Source organism: Peromyscus maniculatus, chromosome 15, assembly GCF_049852395.1.
Source record: "Peromyscus maniculatus bairdii isolate BWxNUB_F1_BW_parent chromosome 15, HU_Pman_BW_mat_3.1, whole genome shotgun sequence".
Lineage (NCBI taxonomy): Eukaryota > Metazoa > Chordata > Mammalia > Rodentia > Cricetidae > Peromyscus > Peromyscus maniculatus.
The window spans coordinates 33880831-33899114 of NC_134866.1; the positions used below are offsets into that span (position 1 = coordinate 33880831).

At 39.6% G+C, this 18284-nt stretch overlaps 1 long non-coding RNA gene across 1 annotated transcript; it reads left to right on the forward strand.

Moving 5' to 3' along the window:
• The first annotated feature begins 606 nt into the window (after positions 1-606).
• LOC143268758 (uncharacterized) lies at positions 607-17566 on the forward strand. The gene is made up of 4 exons (XR_013044882.1): positions 607-785; positions 2373-2521; positions 14446-14509; positions 17291-17566. It is a non-coding gene; the product is annotated as an uncharacterized LOC143268758 (long non-coding RNA).
• The last annotated feature ends 718 nt before the right edge of the window (positions 17567-18284 follow it).

An 18284-nucleotide genomic window follows, 5' to 3' on the forward strand; every position in this document is an offset into this window, starting at 1 on the left:
TGCAACTCATTATTTTATACAATTAAAATATACTAATAAATTACTTAACTTTAGACAAGTAGATTCATGGCATATTCCAGATATTCAGAGTAAAATACAGTTTACAACGTGTCTCCCCTCTCAAATTCTTTTGGAGCTAATAAACCATATTACCCTGTAAAATGATTTATGTGTCACTTTATATCATCCTTAGACTTCTTACAGTTGGTAAATGAATACCTGTTGTGAGCTGCTATTGGCTGAACTTCCTTTAAAGCATGCATTTCCCTGTAGATTAAATATATGTGAAGTCATTTGCTGTGCTCTTGACTAAATATGTGCTACATCGTTTGTTCTACTTAGTAGCTTCATGGCGTATTCAGTGTATCTCCCAGCTTAACAGTAAGCAAATTAAACCTTAAAAGCTGGGGTGATGGAACCCAACACTGCACCACAATTGAAACCTTCATGGAGAGCTGCAGTTGGAGCTGTTAGAGTCAACACCACACGGTCTGAAGTCACAGGATTCCGAAAGCTGAAAAGTGTGGTAGCCCAGGATGTATGCTATTTCGCTCCTTTCGCTCCTAATTAAATGCACTATTTCTTTGTATTATACAGAATAATGACCACAGCAGTAGTTGAGTACTGTAACTTCCCTCCATCAGAACTCTCATGCCACAGGAGAGAGCTCTTACAGTTGTGTTGAAGTATAATTTGAACTCATCACTACCACGTTTTATGTAGTCGACAAGCCTGTGGACCAAGTCTTACATTTAATGCCTTCATGAAACATACAGCATAAAACTGTAAGTATATTGATAAATATCTTTCAATCGTATTAATTTTCTACGTTAAATTTTTAAGTATTTAATTTTATATATTAAAATGTTACTCTGTAAAGAGTAAAATTCACAAGACTGATAAAAAAAAAAGCTTATGGCACAAAAAAAAAACTTAAAAAAAAAACCTCACCTAGGGACTGAAAGGCTGCCTAGAAGTTAAGACCACTAGTTGTGGGATCCATTCCTGGTGCCATAGGTGGCTCACAACCATCTCTAACCTAAGTTCCCAAGGATCTGATGTCTTTTTCTGTTCTCCACAGGCACACACATGGTACACAGACATACATTAAGGCAAAACACTCATGCTCATAAAATAAATTTTAATTTAAAATAAAAAAAACTACCCAAATCCCTAACTCTAGGTATAGTGGCACAAGCCTGTGGCCCAAACTACTTAAGAGGCTAAGGTTGGAAGATCACTTGAGCCCAGAAGTTCAAGACCTGGAAACATAACTAGATCCTATAGCAAAACAGCAATAATAATAGTAATACAGACACACACACAAGAAATACTACCCAAGGTGATATTTTAATAGGCAATAACATCAAAATGACTTTTTATTTGCTTAGATTAAACTAAAATGACAATTCTGTTCATTATAAATCTCCAAGTGTCCATCTCCAATTTTTCAAAAAATATAGGATGTACTCCATAAACTGATCTCTTTTAATTAACTTTGTAAATCAACCCTTCACATTCAACACCATTCAAAGATTCCATTGGTATCTGCTACCACACCTGCTCATAGCTGTTCTACCTGGGGCCCAGCATGTCCAAGATGGGGTTTTTTTTAAGGCACCAAGAAAATTATGGTCTCATCCACCTTCCCCCTTTTTTATACTAATTTCTACAATTCAAAGAAAAAAAAACAGTTTCTGTAATTTTGTGGAAATAATTAATGTTCAAGTATCCCCTAAAAGATGTGCAGTTATTTACATCCACACGTAGATATAAATATGAAACAACAACTTTCTCCAACCCCTTGAAGAAAAATTTTCAAAAGAAAACTATGCAGTTAGAAGCATTGGAAGGGATGGTAAATGTCCCTGAGGAGAAACCCAAGTCTCTCTAACAGGTTTGCCTAGCATTGGGCCCTAAATTTCGATGATACCCTAAATACTAGTATCAAAAGTTCCACTTCCTTGGTTTCATTTTTGTCAAGCAGGTATGAAATTACAGGACATCCTGCCAACCTCCTGGTTTCAAAACACTTTTGTATTCACTTAGGCACATGTCAGATGCCACAATCAGTAATGGCAAAGCGCATTTCTTCGTCATGATGAATGTTACCATGGTCTACTCTGTTCCTCCCCCATAATGTAGCTCCTCAGTCTCTGGGCTTCCCATAACACAGGAAGAGTGCAATTACGTGTGTTTTCTGAATGACTCATTTTCTGATGGTAATGATCACTATTTAAGCTAATTAAGAAGATTCTTTTGATGTCTTATTTCACTCACAATTAGTGTCAGGCTATATACTTTTTAAAATAAACTCCCAGCAAGTGGTGTGAGAAGAAGAAATGGTTTCACTATTCTCTGTGTCTATCTAGTTTCGGGGAATTGCTCATCACCTGTTACTCCACTCTTAATAAGCAACTTAAATGATGGGTGCCTAGAGATACTGAATTTATCGGAGCTATGTCTGAATGCGGAGTTCTGAATCCTGGTCTGGGAGGAACCTGATATTACAAAAACCAAGGTAATAGAATGTTCTCTCTCCTTTTTATCTGTTCAGTTTCTGTAGATGAAATTCTAAATGGTCTTATTAAATAAGAAACACAGAGCCAAATACCAAGTTAAAAGCCCAAGAGATCAGAGCACTAATGAATAGCCTTTAGCTTACCAATCACTGCCATCCTTCCCCTGAGAGAAAGACCTTCTTCTGTGTGACCTGTCTTCTTATTGCCTTTCTGTTCTACCTTCTCATTGGCTTTAAAACCAACTACATGATTTCCTCATCACTGCCTGTCTATACAGACCTCCAGGTCTCTGTGGTTGGTACTTGGATTAAAGGCGTGTGTCACCAACCTGGCTGTGTCCTTGAACACACAGACTCTGCCTGCCATATGATCGGATTAAGGGCATGTGCCACCAACGCCAGACTTCGGCTAAATGGCTTGCTTTTAGCTCTAATCCTCAGGCAACTTTATTATTAACATACAAATAAAATCACATTTCAGCACAAATAAAATACCACCATACGTTTCCAGTAAGTCTCCATTAAAATCCATACTCAATTTCCAAACTTCAGAAATATGCCCCAGATAAAGTTAGCATATATCTCCACTACAGAGGTCAAGAAAGGAAAGAAAAAAGAAAAAGGTAAAACTAGATGTGGTACAAGACTAGATTTTATACTAGAAACACATGAAATTCTTCTATTTGAAAGCAAGGAGCACAGGATGACCCAGGGGAAGGTGTGTGGGTTTTCTGGGCTCTCTAAATGAATGCCTCTATTTTAGTTGGGGTTTCTATTACTCTGACAAAACACCATGACCAAAAAACAAATTGTCAAGGAAAGGGTTTATTTGGTTTACACTTCCAGATTATACTCCATCATTGGAGGAAGTCAGAACAGGAACTCAAGCAGGGCTGGAACCTGGAGGCAGGAGCTGATGCATAGGCCATGGAGGAACATTGCTTACTGGATTGCTTCCATGGCTAGCTCAACCTGTTTTCTTATAGAACCTAGGACCACCAGCCCAGGGATGACACCACCCACCATGGGTTGGGCCCTCCTCCATTGATCACTAAAAGAGGAACTCATGGAGGCATTTCCTCAGCTGAGGCTCCTTCCTCTCTGATGACTCTAGCTTGTGTCAAGTTGACACAAAACCAGCTGGAATGTTGACATTTATCTCATCAAAGGACTACTGTTCTGCTACTTAAAGCAGGAAAGCTCAGAGCATTGAATTTTTACTGGTATTTTTTAACTATTCCTATTATTTTTGAGATTATAATATAATTACACAAATTGCTCCTTCCCATTCCTCCTTCCAAATCCTCTCATAGAACCCTCCTTGCTTTCACATCCATGGCTTCTTCTTTTATTAGTAGTTGTTACATAAGTATATGTATGTATGTATATCTGTGTGTGTGTATGTGTGTATTCTTTTTTATTTTTATTTTTTTATTTTTTTTATTTTTGGTTTTTCGAGACAGGGTTTCTCTGTGTATCTTTGTGCCTTTCCTGGAACTCGATCTGTAGACCAGGCTAGCCTCAAACTCACAGAGATCCTCCTGCCTCTGCCTCCTGAGTGCTGGGATTAAAGGCATGCGCCACTACCGCCCGGAGTATGTGTGTATTCTTAAATACATAAATACAACATGTTCAGTCTGTATAATGTTATCTGTAAGTATGTTTCAGGGTTGACCACTTGGTATTTGATAACCAATTAGTGTGCTCTTCACTGGGAAAGATTATTTCTCCTGATTTCAGTTTTCCTTGGTTTCCTGTATTGTGTAGGGTTGAGATCTCTTGAGCTTCGGTCTGCCACACAGCCATGTTATGATGTCTACCGACATCATCATTGTTCATCTCATGTTTAGGCAGTCATGCTGGTGAGATTTTTATGGATGTAGCTTCTGACATTGCTTGGAGACAACAATCTCCCAGCACACTTCTTGCTCCTCTGATCCTCTGACTCTTAGATTCTTTCAACACCCTTTTCCTCAATGTTCCTTGAGCCTTAGGTTCTCACGTTCTTTATAGATGTATCCATTGGGATTAGGTTACAAAACTTTGTACACTGATTGGTGTGGCTTTCTGTGGCAAAGAGAAGTTTCTTGGATAGGGGGCAAGGACCACTCTTATCTGGGTTTATAAGGACAGATATTTATAATTTAGTTAGGGACTGTCCTGGTTTAGTAAAGTGGCCGTTGCAGGTTCTCCTCCAAGACCCAGGACTTCACTAGCCCTGGAGAGTTGGCTGGGTTTCCAGCAGGCATGGTTTTCCTCTTGTTGAGCGGGCATTAAGGCCAATTAGAGAGCTGCTGGTTACCATCAAAGTATGCTTACAGCTACTGCACCGTTAGAGTTATCGTGACATGGAGGCAATTGTGGTACATCAGCATCATAACTGGGAAGGACTGGTGACTGCCTCCCTCCTTTAGAAGTTTTCATGGCACCCTCTGGTACCATGAAAGCCAGTCCTCAAGGAGGAGGCATTCAGGTCAGTTCCAGCTCAGGGATCTACGGGCGGGCCTTGTTTGTGAAGTGCATGGTGTCTTCATCTATAGGGACTTACCACTGAAGAGGTAATAGCAATAGCAATAGGCTGTATGTTTGGGGAGTCTCTTGGATAGGCCTGGACAAACCAAAAGAGGGCTTCTCATGTCCTGTATTGGGGTTTTTGTTAGGTGGTCTTTGGTTCTTGGTCTTGGAGGGAACATTGTCAACCAGATAAGAAAAGTTCATTAAAATCATATATATATTTAGACACAGACTTGCATGTCTTATAGGTTTCGTTAGGTAGATAGTTAATGACAGGATTCCTTATAACTTTTTCAGACATCCTTATTGCTATTTTACTGTCCTCTGTCCTTCTATAATTAACACTCTCCCCCTTCACAATTGAGCCCATTTGCCCCATCAGGTCACTTGTACCCCCACTATTCCCTCTATTGCCTCCTCACACCCCAGACCCCAATAATCGTCTCTTTTTACTTTCTTGATTTATTTAGTTACTCCATGCTATTTGGTCACATCTGAAGATTTTGAGCTAGGAACCTCAATGTAGAAAGAGCATACTAAATGTTTTTAGGTCCATGTTATTTTACTGTATATGGTCTCTTCTAGTTCCATCCATTCACCTGAAAAGTTCATGACTCATTTTTCTTTATAGCTGAGTAATATTTTATCTTAGTGTAAGCATGCCATATCTTCATTATCATTTGTTGCTTGAAGGATATTTATGTTGTTTCTATTTCCTAGCTATTGGGATTAGAACAGCAATCAATTTGCCTGAGTAAGCATCTGTGGAGGAGGATGTCCAGTCCTTTGGGCATATGCCAAAGAGTGCTGTTGTATCTGGGTCAGTTGGCAGATTTATTTTTAGCTCTTTAAGAATTCTCCATACTGAGTCCATGAACTGTGGACTGGTGGCTATGGAGCCCCCATGGGACTGGACTAGGCCCTCTGGACACGGAAGACAGTTGTTTGACTCGAACTGGTTAGGGAGAACCAGGCAGGGGGATCAGGATCTGTCCTTGGTCTCTGGGCAGGCTTCTAGAACCCGGTGCCTGTAGTGTGACACCTTGCACAGTCTTGGTGCAGTGGGAAGGGGCTTGGACCTGCCTAGGCTCAGTGTGCTGGGCTCTGCTGACTCCCCATGGGAGACCTCGATTTGGGGAATGTGGGGATGTGGGACGGCTTGGGAAAGAGGACTGGGGGTGAGAGGAGGGGGGAGGGGGATCTGTGGATAGTATGTGGAGTGAGTAGAAAGATTCTTAATAAAGAAAAATGAAAGAAAAAAAACAGAAATGTGTTCTCATCAAATATAGAGATCCACGGCCATTACAAAGAGATTGAGGCCTTGAACTACTCAGCACTAGATGGGATATCTCCATTTAATCCTTCCCCTCAGAGCTAAGTATACCCCATGGATGAAGAAGTAGAAAGAGTGAAAGAACCAGAGGCGATGGAGGACACCAGAACAAGCTAACTCAACTGAGCAAAGTTAATATGAACTCATAGAGAACAGAGTAGAAAGCACAGGCCCTGAATAGGTTTCCATCAGGTCCTCTGTGCTTAAAATATTGCTTCCAGTTTAGCATTTCTTACTGGATTCCTGAATGTGTAAATTAGTGGGTCTCTGATTCTTGAGCCTTCTCTTGGGCTCCCTTCCTTTTGTTAGTTTATTTCGTCCAGTGTTTGATGTGATTATTTTTGTTTTATCTTATTATATTTTATGCTGTCATATTTAACAAAAATAAATGAGTAGAAAAAAAAGAAAAGAATTCTCCACACTGGTTTCCAATGTGATTGGACCAGTTTGCAGTCCCGCTTCACCTCACTTTGTACTTGAAACACTATCTGCCAAGGTGTTATAATCCACCTGAATTTGAATTCACTCCTGGAGATTCCCTGTGTCAATAATCAACCATTACTTGAAATTAAAGGGTGAGCTATACTCAGACAAAATCTTGAGTTTAACTTCTGTGTGAGAGCATCTTCCTATTACCAGCTGCTTGTTACACAATGTCCCCACTTAACATTCTCATTTCACACATAACGACACACCAGTCCAGCACAGTTAGATACAATCCCCACCACTGTTCTACTAAAGCAGCCCCTGGGTCTGTAATGCACTATTCACTTCAGAGAACAAAGTCACAGAGTACATCACCACCCTGCACAGAATATTCTTTCTTTCTTCTTTGTTTAGTGAAATCCCATTTGTTTTTTGTTTTGTTTTGGAGCCCAGGTGAACTGTAACTGCTAGGTATCACCTCTAGCTCTGAAAGCTATTCGTGTTCTATGTGACCATTTTTGTTCTTATCGCCATTATAGCACTAATAGCACATTTACCTGGGTTACTTTTTAATATGAGTATTCCTTCAAAACATAACAGCTATTTTTTTAGTCACTTAGAATGATTTCTGACCCCCCCCCCACCAAAATCACCAATGAATTAATAACGAGTTGAGTAGTCTGTTTCTACAATAAAATTAGCTGAGGATTGTTTAGTGTTGACATCTCATGTATGCTACAAGGCATCTGGCTGGTACAAAGTTTCTGTTCAAAGCTCTTATTGTAGTTCAGAGATGACTATGAGAAAAGGTTGAAAGATCAAGTACAAATCTCTAACTTAGAAAAACTTTCGAATTTTCAAAAAACTTGAGATTCTATGGACCTTTGATCTTCTTTATAACTTTGTTAATCGTGGCCCCAGTGTACCGAAGACACAGCAGTGCTATTCTGAGCTTGATTGGGTACAGCAAGACCAGCATGCAATAGCTCCCTTCACAATGTCCAAGGTACCAACTACTACTCTATGTGAGAGAGCAAAATGAGTTTTATATGGTTCCTGGAAACATGAGTAGATGCTCCAAATGTGTGGGTTAGCAGTTGTTTGTGAATTGATGGCATCTTAGTTACCAGAACCCAGAAGGACTCTCAGCCATCTGTTATGGTGTACCCCTAAAGTGAGAATCTTCTTTCACAGTATCTGGTGCCCACAGTTGCCCACCTGTACTTGAAAACATTCACAGACCATAAGCTTATGAGAAATCTAGTTCACAGTTGTTGAAAATTAATGAGGAAATGCATGTAAAGCACACAGCACAGTACCTGGTACACAGTATTTGTTTAATAAATGTTATTGACTAATTAATGAAGATATTAATAGTCTACTTTAATAATAATAATAATAATATCATAATTATTGATGGCTCAGGCCTGATCCATCTGACTGACAGTTATGTCTTTTAATACTTATATGATATGCTCTTATTTAAAGAGTAGGAAATATGCATAAGTATAAGATGATATGTATGGGTATGTGAATGTAACCATACTTACAAGGTTTCTTGATGGTATTCAATTGCTATCATTCCAAAAGATGTCAACTTCAGAGACTCTAATGTCCATGCTCCCCACCAAAAAAAAAGAAAAAAAACTATGCTACAGGGACGCTTAGCTCAATCTGGGAGGAGGGGACTGGACCTGACCGGACTGAGCCTATCAGGTCGATCTCAGTCCTCGGGGGTGGCCTTGATCTGGAGGAGGTGGGAATGGGGGGCGGGCTGGGGGGAAGGGGAGGAGGGAAGGAAGTGGGAGAACAAGGGAATCTGTGGCTGTTATGTAGAACTGAATAGTATTGTAAAATAAAAGAAAAAAAATAAACAGGATAAAAAAAAACTATCCTAATCCTCTGGTTCTAGAATACTGCTAGACTTGGTGCTGGGTGGCATGAAAAGCCCTTTCTTCCATCTTATGCTAAACATTGTCACCTGTTCCTTAGAGCACTGTTGCTGTAATGACAGTCCCCAAAAGTCCACCACTCATCTAAGTGATCCAGGACAACCAACAGTGAATCACCTTCCTCATCCTCTAATTATCCAAGGCTCAGCCATTAAGCACTTATAGCAAATATTTAACCTCACTCGGGCAACATAAACATATACAAAATAGTCCCACTCGAATAAGCAAATGTTTCTATGTCCATTGTAGCAAATTGCTACTTAGCGCAGAACATCATGTAAAATGTGCAGTGTGTGCACAAGGAGGCAGCCCTGACTGGAATGTAAACATCTACCAACATTATCATATAGTGCAGTTCAGTTACTGAGAACCCCAGCTGTCTGACACTCACTGTGCTAATGAAAGCAACTCTGAGTCAAAAATGATGGTATAATTCTTAGGGCCAGAAGTCTGATGGGTCTTGCTAGACCAAAAACAATCAGTCAGCAGAGCTGTGATTCTTTTGAATGTCCTGGGGGACAAATCCATTTCTTTGCCTTTCCCATTTTGCACAGGATGCCTGCCATCCCAGATTTGGGACCTCCTTCCATCTTTAAAGCCTGTATGGCTGGCCAAGTGTCTGTCACCTTTCATGATTCTACCGCTGATTCTTTTTTTGACTCCTCAACCTTCTTGTAAGGATCCTTGTGATGAGTTTATCCCACCTGAATAATCCAAGATAATCTCCCAATTTTAAGATGGGTTGATTAGAAATCTCAATTGCATCTGTAACCTTGATCCCTTTTGCCATACACGTGTGCAGGCTGTAGGGGTTAGGACACAAGCTGTTATGAGGTAAATAGGTAAATTAAGTGCATTATTTATATACACAGACGTTCTGTAGTGATTCGGCCTCCCCATCTGATAGCATTCTATCTTACAAAGAAACAAAAAGTGTTCATCCTCCTAAGTCTGTTTCTGTGTTGTATGTATACACTTTCAGGGCTGACCAATCTGCACTGGACAACCAATAAAGAGCCTCACCCCTGGGAGAGGCTAAATCGCCTTCTCCAAGCAGTCACTAGTTGCCTGTAGTTCTTGTTCTAGGGGTAGAACCCCATGAAATTTCCCCCTTCCACATTAGTGTGGCCATTGATATGATGTTGTTTGGTCTTGTTTCTGCAGCTACTTCTAGGAGAGTTTTTGTTTTTGTTTTGCACAGAAGACTTCCTGGTATTCTGGCTCTAGCAATCTTTCTGTCCCCTTTTCTATGATGTTCCCTGTGTCATAGGTACAGAAGCTGTAGTACAGATGCCTCTGTTGGGGCGTGGCTTTCCATGATCTGTTGATCTCTGCCTTGTGTGCAGTTGTAGCTTTCTATGATGGTCTCCATTTGCTATAAAAAGAGGCTTCTTTGGTGAGGGGTGTTTGTGTATAACTGTGTGTGTATGTGTGTATGTGTGTGGCTGCATGTAATAATAATAATCAAAGGAAAAGGGGGCTATCAACTGGGGGGGGCATGAGAGACTTTGACAAGAAGGTACCTGGGAGGGGGTACAGAGGGAGGAAAGGGGAGGTAGAGAGTGATGTAATTCTATTTCCATTAAAAACATTTTTAAAATAATGGTGCATAAGATCTTTCTCTGGAATAAAAGATTTTGAATTACTTTGGTACTTGTGAGGCGTCTTATACAACATGCAATGAGGACTTTGAATCAGTCTCTGTGAGCACCTGCCTTTCTGAAATCAAATACCAGCTCCACCCCTTACCCTGTTTAACATATGTGTCAATTTCTTCATTTGCAGGATGGGGACGGTGTTGGCGCCTGCATCATAGACTTGCTGTTAGGTTGAACTGAATTACTAAGCACTTAGGGCATGGCAGAAGATGGCATGCAGTGGCAGTAGTACTTACTGCCTGGTTTGCCCTGATTCACATGAAAACAGCTCAAGAAGTGTCTCTCCCAAGGCAGAATGCCCCTTTCCAATGTAACATCTTGTTCTGTCATCAGAGCCTTAGGGAGAAAGCATTCACAAATTATTTTCTAATCCATCCTGGCACATCTCTTTATTTCCAAACTAAAATATGTTATCAGGCTGCCCGATTCAATCCTAGAAGCCTAGGAGCCTACTGGTTCCCTGCTGCGTCATATGGATTGAGCTATTTGATCTCTGCCTTCAAGCAAATGGCCACATTATGAGATCGTCAAACAAAGTTGGAACATAAGAAAACAAATTTAACAACAACAGCAAAAATTCATTCACACATCACCAAATAAAGGGGACCACAAAAGCAAAAGGAAGAATTCCTTAATTTAGCTAATTCTGCATTCTCATTCCTAACTCCAAGGAAGCAGCACATGATGCTCTCACTCTGGACAGCTCCTCTACAACTATAATCACATAATCACCAAACTACATCATTGTGTCTTTGTAAACTATTCTTCTGCCCATGGGTTATTTTGTAAAGATCTCTAACGCATCTCTGTAGTTTTATTTTACTGAAGAACTATCCAATACTTAAGATACACACAAAAAAAATCATGGGCACATATGGCATCCTGTATTAATAAGCATCAAAAATAATAATAATCACACTTGAAAAACACTTGCATTTTTACTATGATAAATAGCTTGGTAAGTGGCCATCCTCTTTCCTAATTACTGCTAAATTGGAATCAGGAGGTTTATCTCTATTTATTTTTTCAAGTATTTTGGCAGTGAATCCAACATGTAATTCAAAGCACTTAAAAACCTGACAGTATCCAAATGTCAACTCAATGGAAAAGGCATGCAAACCTGAGGGTCTGTGCTTTATCATAATCATCAAATGAAATTAAATTTCATATTATCAAATATGATGATTTGTTTCCATGTAGTAAGCTGTATAATTAATGAAGAATGAGAATGTAAATGCTGCCTACTAAATATACCATTACAATATGATTAAATCCACTCTGTGGCCTTTCAATCCTTTTTCTTAAATCTGTCAGAACATCCTAGACAAGGAATCTCCTGTTTTAAGTCTTTAATGAGTCAAATGCAATTCATTTAGTGTAAAAATATGGTCATATTATGACACAAAAGGTTTCATTTTACACATTGGTCCCTTTTGGAAATATCAAAGTTAAAAAGCATATTATATTAGATATTTCCATATGTGTTAGGACTCATATAGGTTATAAATAAAATAATCTTTCTCCTTGGCCCTAAAGTTGTGTAACACTTCTGATTCATTTCAAAAAGCAATGATTTAACCAAGAAGCATATTCTCAACCCAATAAGGCACACAACAAATCATTTTAAGTGGCTTTTATTTAGGTGTGTTTATGTAAATAAAGTGAATGTTTTATAAAATATAAAAAGCTTCCAAATTTTTCACTAATTTAAGAAATATTCATCACTTCCAACTACGAACTAATCACTGTTTTAGAAACTAGGGAGTTCTCTCTCTCTGGACCAGAAGGGAAGTTCGGGGCAGGATGGGAGCTCTTGTCTACTAGGGACACAAAAGCCAGAAACGTAGTACAGTTGGCATTTCACACTTCTTTTTGCAGTGGCTAGCAGTCAGTGTCGACACACAGATGGTCCAAGTGCTGAGAGTAAGAGGCTGAGTGCTCTAGACCAACTCCCACATATAACAAGGCTCAGGGAACATCTCAGAAAAGGAGGCTGAAAGAACGTAGGAAGAGGATGAAGAAGGGTACTATGAAATGAATTTTTTTCTGGACATGACATGGCTAGCACGCTCATGAACTCACAGCAGCTGTGGTTGTCTGCACGCGAGCGGCATAAGATCAAGCCAATCCAAACTTCCAGCAGAGATAGGGCAAAAACTTCCAGGCCCCATCCCTTGCTGAGGAGCTATTGGGAGTTGATAATTGCTGGGGGAAGATCATTCCTTCTTTTTGGAGGATGTAGCCACTGGCAGGCTTCCCATTCGCAAGTCAATAGCCCCACTCCCATACACTTATGGGCAGCAATAATTGGATGTGGCTGGTTATAAAAATATGAAGACCAAAGAACATGATGTTGGGATGAGGTCATGTTGTGGAGTAAGAAGGACTAGAGAAGGGAAATGGGGAGTGGATATGATCATATTTTATTGTATACATGTATAAAATTCTCAAAAATAAAGGAAAAGCATAATTGAAAAGGGAAGTTCACACTTCAAATGAGCTGACACAGCTACTCAGAAAAGAAGGCAAGAGGGTCAAATCCAAGGAGTGGAATTAAATCAACTAGCCTTTTTTTGAGACAAGGTATCATGTAGTTCAGGTCAACCTCAAAATCTGTATGCAACTGAGGATGCTCTTCAACATCTGATCCTCCTGCCTCTGCAAGAGTGCAGGGATTATCAGGATGCATCGTTGTGCCTGATATCAATCAATGAATATTTTTAACAAACAAATCAAAGGGATGGTTTTGAGATCTTGTATTAAAAATACTGGTTGTTAATAAATTGTTGAAAAAAAATCAAAGACACAAAACCACAATATGAGAGGTGGAAGAAGAAGGGGAAAATAATGATCAGCAAATGCAATAAACAAAACAGAAGTGTTTGGGCACAAAATAACCCAGACAAGGAACTGCCAGAAATTTAGAGAAGTAAATATGACAGTTTTGAGAGTGTTGGTTTCATCTGACTTTGTTTATAAAAAGGAAAATCATCATGAACTTGAGACTGTTTCCTCCTCCTTTTCCAATCAGTGGTAACGTCCTCTGGACAATGAGACTTTAAACAATTAGGAAAACATTTTGGTTTCCGGCTAATGGACTTAATAGTGATTGCCATTTCAGGAAAAGCACTTCATTGGCTTGTAGGCATGCCAAAGGTAGAAGAGAGGGGAGCTGGAAAAGCATAAACTGTCCTGGAGGCCAGTGCAGCTGGCTTTCAGTCACTGAGTAATAGCCTTCCTCTAATACGCCCTTAAACACTTGAGACTGCCTTCATTCAGAAGGAGAACGTGCTGGCCTAAGAACAACCGTTGTCTCAACACCAGCATCCGGGAGCTCAGTACTGTATTTACTGTGCTGATGCCAAGCATTCATGGGTAATGAGTAAGCACTCCTTGAGAAAATACACATATACTGGAGGTTCAAATATGCAGAGACTTGTTCTCTCATTAATAAGCATGGTTTGGCCTTTTACAGGATTTTCTCCTGCTCAATACCCCAGCTCCCTGGGTTTATTCTATGCCCTTGTCTCCACTCAACAGCAAAGCAGGGTGGAGAAAGGACTATGACCCTGGGTCAGCATCCCTTTGCCACAGATATCTTGAATCAGTAATTGATTACTTGGGGATCCTGCTTTTCCAGAATTCACCCTTATATTGCCCTTTACCAATGCTTTATCTGTTTAAATAGACAGAAATATGTTATTGCTTTATGTAAGCATATTTTTGACTTACCTGCAGATGTCATCATTTCAAAATTTGCTATGGATACTGACATTGATACAAAATAGAAAAATGATAACTGAGCTAGATATTATGTATGGATTATAGATAATTAGCCTAGAATTAATAATGAATTTTTATTAGTGCTAAATTAATTTATGTTTATTTTTCTTATGATAACATCCAAATGTCTTCATTATTACTCTCATTAGATTAAGCCATCTTATATTTGACTAAATTGTTTCTTAATATTTATTTATTTTTATTTTATGTGTATGGATACTTTCCCTGTGTGTATATCTGTGCACCACTTGTGTGCAGTATCTGTGGAGGCCAGAAGATTCCCTGAAACTGGAATTATGAACGGTTGTGAATCACCATGCAGGTGAGGGGAATGGAACCCAAGTCATCCAGATGTGCTCTGGGATGTCATTCTGTATGCTGTAAATGTGTGTTGCTCTGATTGGTTGATAAATAAAATGCTGATTGGCCAGTAGCCAGGCAGGAAGTATAAGCAGAATAAGCAGACAAGGAGAATTCTGTGAAGAGGAAGGTTGAGTCAGGAGTCACCAGCCAGACACAGAGGAAGCAAGATGACAAGGCAGAACTGAGAAAAGGTACCAAGCCACATGGCTAAACATAGATAAGAATTATGGGTTAATTTAAATGTAAGAGCTAGTCAGTAATAAGCCTGAGCTAATAGCCAAGCAGTTATAATTAATATAAGCCTCTGTGTGCTTGCTTGGGGGATTCAAGTTGGAGAGATTTATCCTGACCGCCAGCCAGCTGGGACACAGGCAAACTTCCAGCTACATGGATGAGCAGCCAGTAGTGGCTGCTCCTACCCACTGAGCCATCTCTCCAGCTTCTAAACTGTTACTTTAATTACCATGTAAGAGCTTCTATAATGTGAAATTAAAAAGTCATGAGAAGCAAACAATAATATAATCCTCTGGGTTCTTTTCTGTTGCTGTAACGGAGTGCCTGAGGTTAGGTAATATGTAAGGCAAATAAATATACTTCTTACAATTCTGGAAACATTCTGTCAGTGTCTACTGAGGGTCTTCTTGCTGTATCAGAACATGCCAGAGAACCACATGGGAAGAGATCACCTGTGCTAGCCCATGTGTCCTCTCCTCATCATCATCCTCTTCCTCCTCCTCACCACCATCCTCTACCTCATCATCTTCATCATCATCATCTCCTTTTTCTTCCACCACTGCTATTCCTCCTCTTCCTTCCTATTCTTCTTCAGCTACCGATTATGTCGTGGAACCTCACCTGGATTGTGATGATATACTGTGTACCCTAATAAACTTTGCCTGAAGATCAGAGAACAGAACAAACCACTAGATTAAACAGAGAGGTTAGGCAATGGTGACACACACACCTTTAATCCTAGCACTCAGGAAGCACAGATCCATCTGGATCTCTGTGAGTTCAAAGCCACCCTGGACTACATGAGATTGACTCAGTCTAGAGGAGAAATAGAGCCAGGTAGTGGTGGCACACACATTTAATCCCAGTACCTGGGAATCACATGCCTTTAATGGCTTGATGGAGAAAGGTATATAAGGTGTGAGGAGACAGAAACTAGAAGCCTTTTCAGCAGAGTAAGCTTATTTGGCTAGAGGCCTATCAGCTGAGGGTTTTTCAGGCTGAGGAGTTGGTGAGTAAGAGGTGGTGGCTGTGGTTTGTTCCTTTGTCTCTCTGATCTTCAGGAAAATTTTATTAGGGTACACAATATATCACCACCCTGGATTATCTTTGTCTGTTCCTAATTATCCTCAAAAGGCTTTACCTTCAAATGCCATGAATATAAGACTTTGGGAATTTAGTCTAAACATAAATGTTGGAAGGGAAAAACTCAGACTATTGCAGGTCTGTATCAAAATAATGTATAAATTATAAATGGTTTTAGTTACAAGTAGCAGAAATCGTAACAGAATTAAAACACAGGGATTTTACTTAACAAAAGACTAGATAGGATCCAGCCCAAAACTGAGTCACCAGCTCAATCATGCCATAAAGGAAATGGGCTTCCTCAAATTTCTAGCTGCTTGTCTGTCTCACTCTGTCTCAGCCTCCCAAATGCTGGAAATACAGGCATGTGCCACCATATCTGGTTCTGGTGGTCTTTCTTCTTCTACAACTTTCTGTCTTGACCCTAACTTCTATTTCTTTACACACACACCTGAGCTAAGGAGCCATGAGGCCAGGAAGCCAGATCATGGTAAGCATAAGAGTTCTATAGTAGTTATGAACTATGTCTCTGAAATCAAAACATCCTGGTACTCTTATGTATATAACATTTGTATCTTTTTCCATCCTTAAGTGCTACCCTGTATATCTATTTTCAGAGCGATGATGACTACCACCGAGACTGTCCCAGTCCATACAGCCCCAGGTTCTACCCAACACTGTATTGAATTTTCTTCTCTGTTTTCTAATCTTCATATCTGTTCATCACTCCTCTCAAAACTGATGGGTTTTCTCTAAGCAGCTATTTCATTTTTTACCACCTGAAAGGTTGGGACTCATTTTTAACAGCATATCTAAGGGCTAACTTTTATTTGCTTTTATTTTTAATGAAAGAACATGGGTTCTTTTTTTAATTTTTAAATAAATTTTAAATGTTTTTCTTTCATTGTGATTCAAAGCATGTGTTCTCTAGTAAAGTTCATTTTTGTCATTCTAATTCTTAAATATTGTATATGTGTGTGTGTGTGTGTGTGTGTGTGTGTGTGTGTGTGTATGATAATTTGTCCCTTGTTGATCTCAATTCAAGGTTTTCCCAGATGTGCATCATCTAGATAGATTAGTTCCTTCAGAGCAGATGGGTACCCCAAACCACCATATACAAGAAGAAAAGATTTTGTGAGTGAGTTGTTACATGTATTTCATGAGAGTGCTGGAAGTTGTGTTTAGAGTTGGTATCACTGCTCAGCCATGCTTGTAGAACTCTTCACACTCTCCTTCTCTTGTCACAGCCACTCAAATCTGTGACATGTTCAAGCAAATTGCAGAATTCAAAGACATGTTTACAACGTATTCACAACAATGTAAATCATCCCCTCAGACAACTCATCTTTTCCCCATGAAATCTTGCATGATGGGTGTTTCTAGATCCTAAGTAGTTACACCCTACTTGTTCATATTTTTCCAGTGAGATGAAATGTGAAGAAGAGGAAATGGAAATTTCTCCTTTCAGAGAAAATGAGAATGAGGAGGGATTTGTCAACAGATTGAAGCTCTTTAGACAAATCTAAATATAGGGGTGTTGTTTCAGATGCTCCTAGAAGAGAAAAATCAGAGAAACTCTACCTCCTGCCAGTCTTCCGAGCTCCCATCCCTGGGCTTGACGAGAGACCAAATTCACTCCAGAACCAGAGCTAAGAGCCTCTTACGGGCCAGTCGCCCAGCCGGGGAGGAGAAGGATAAAGCTGCCATATCTCTAAAGAGCCCCTAGTTTGGAAGCAGAGACTAACACACTACATGGAATGATAATTAAAATCCCATGTGGAGAGAGGCATACCAGAGAGTATGCTGCAAAGTGTTTTGGTCTCGTCAAAGTGACAATGCCGGGGAAAGTCACAGGAGGCTTCTCAGAAGCTGTGGCACGCGGCTGAAAATAAAGTGCTCCTTGGAATCTGTGCCAGGAAGGCCTCATTTTCCTTCCTGGTTTTCCCAGAATATCTCCAAAGCTACCAGCCCAACAGCATATTTCTTTAGGATGAATCATGAGAATGTGAGGCGTCTGCCAACTGCCATCTCTAATGGCATCTCCAAGGAAAGCAATTAACTCACAATTTTCCCTTATTATCGCACTCATGCGCATAATTAAATATCCTTAGCATACTTAGTTCATGGCATTTTATGAAGAGTGATAACACTGCGTTGCCTTATACTAATGATAATATAATTGACCACCAGTTTCACACGCTTTGATGTATTCTTCCTAAAAATTATTCTAAAATTAATGTTTAATGTCTGTTTAAGATACTTCCAAGGCTCTTCCTCTATCACAACACTTGCTTTTATTTCACAGTGGGAAAACATCTTGAAAGGCTTGCCTTGGGTACGTGTTTTCAAAATTATTATATATGTGTAATGATATATATCATTAATTTACTCATCTTTGATATACTTAATGATATATG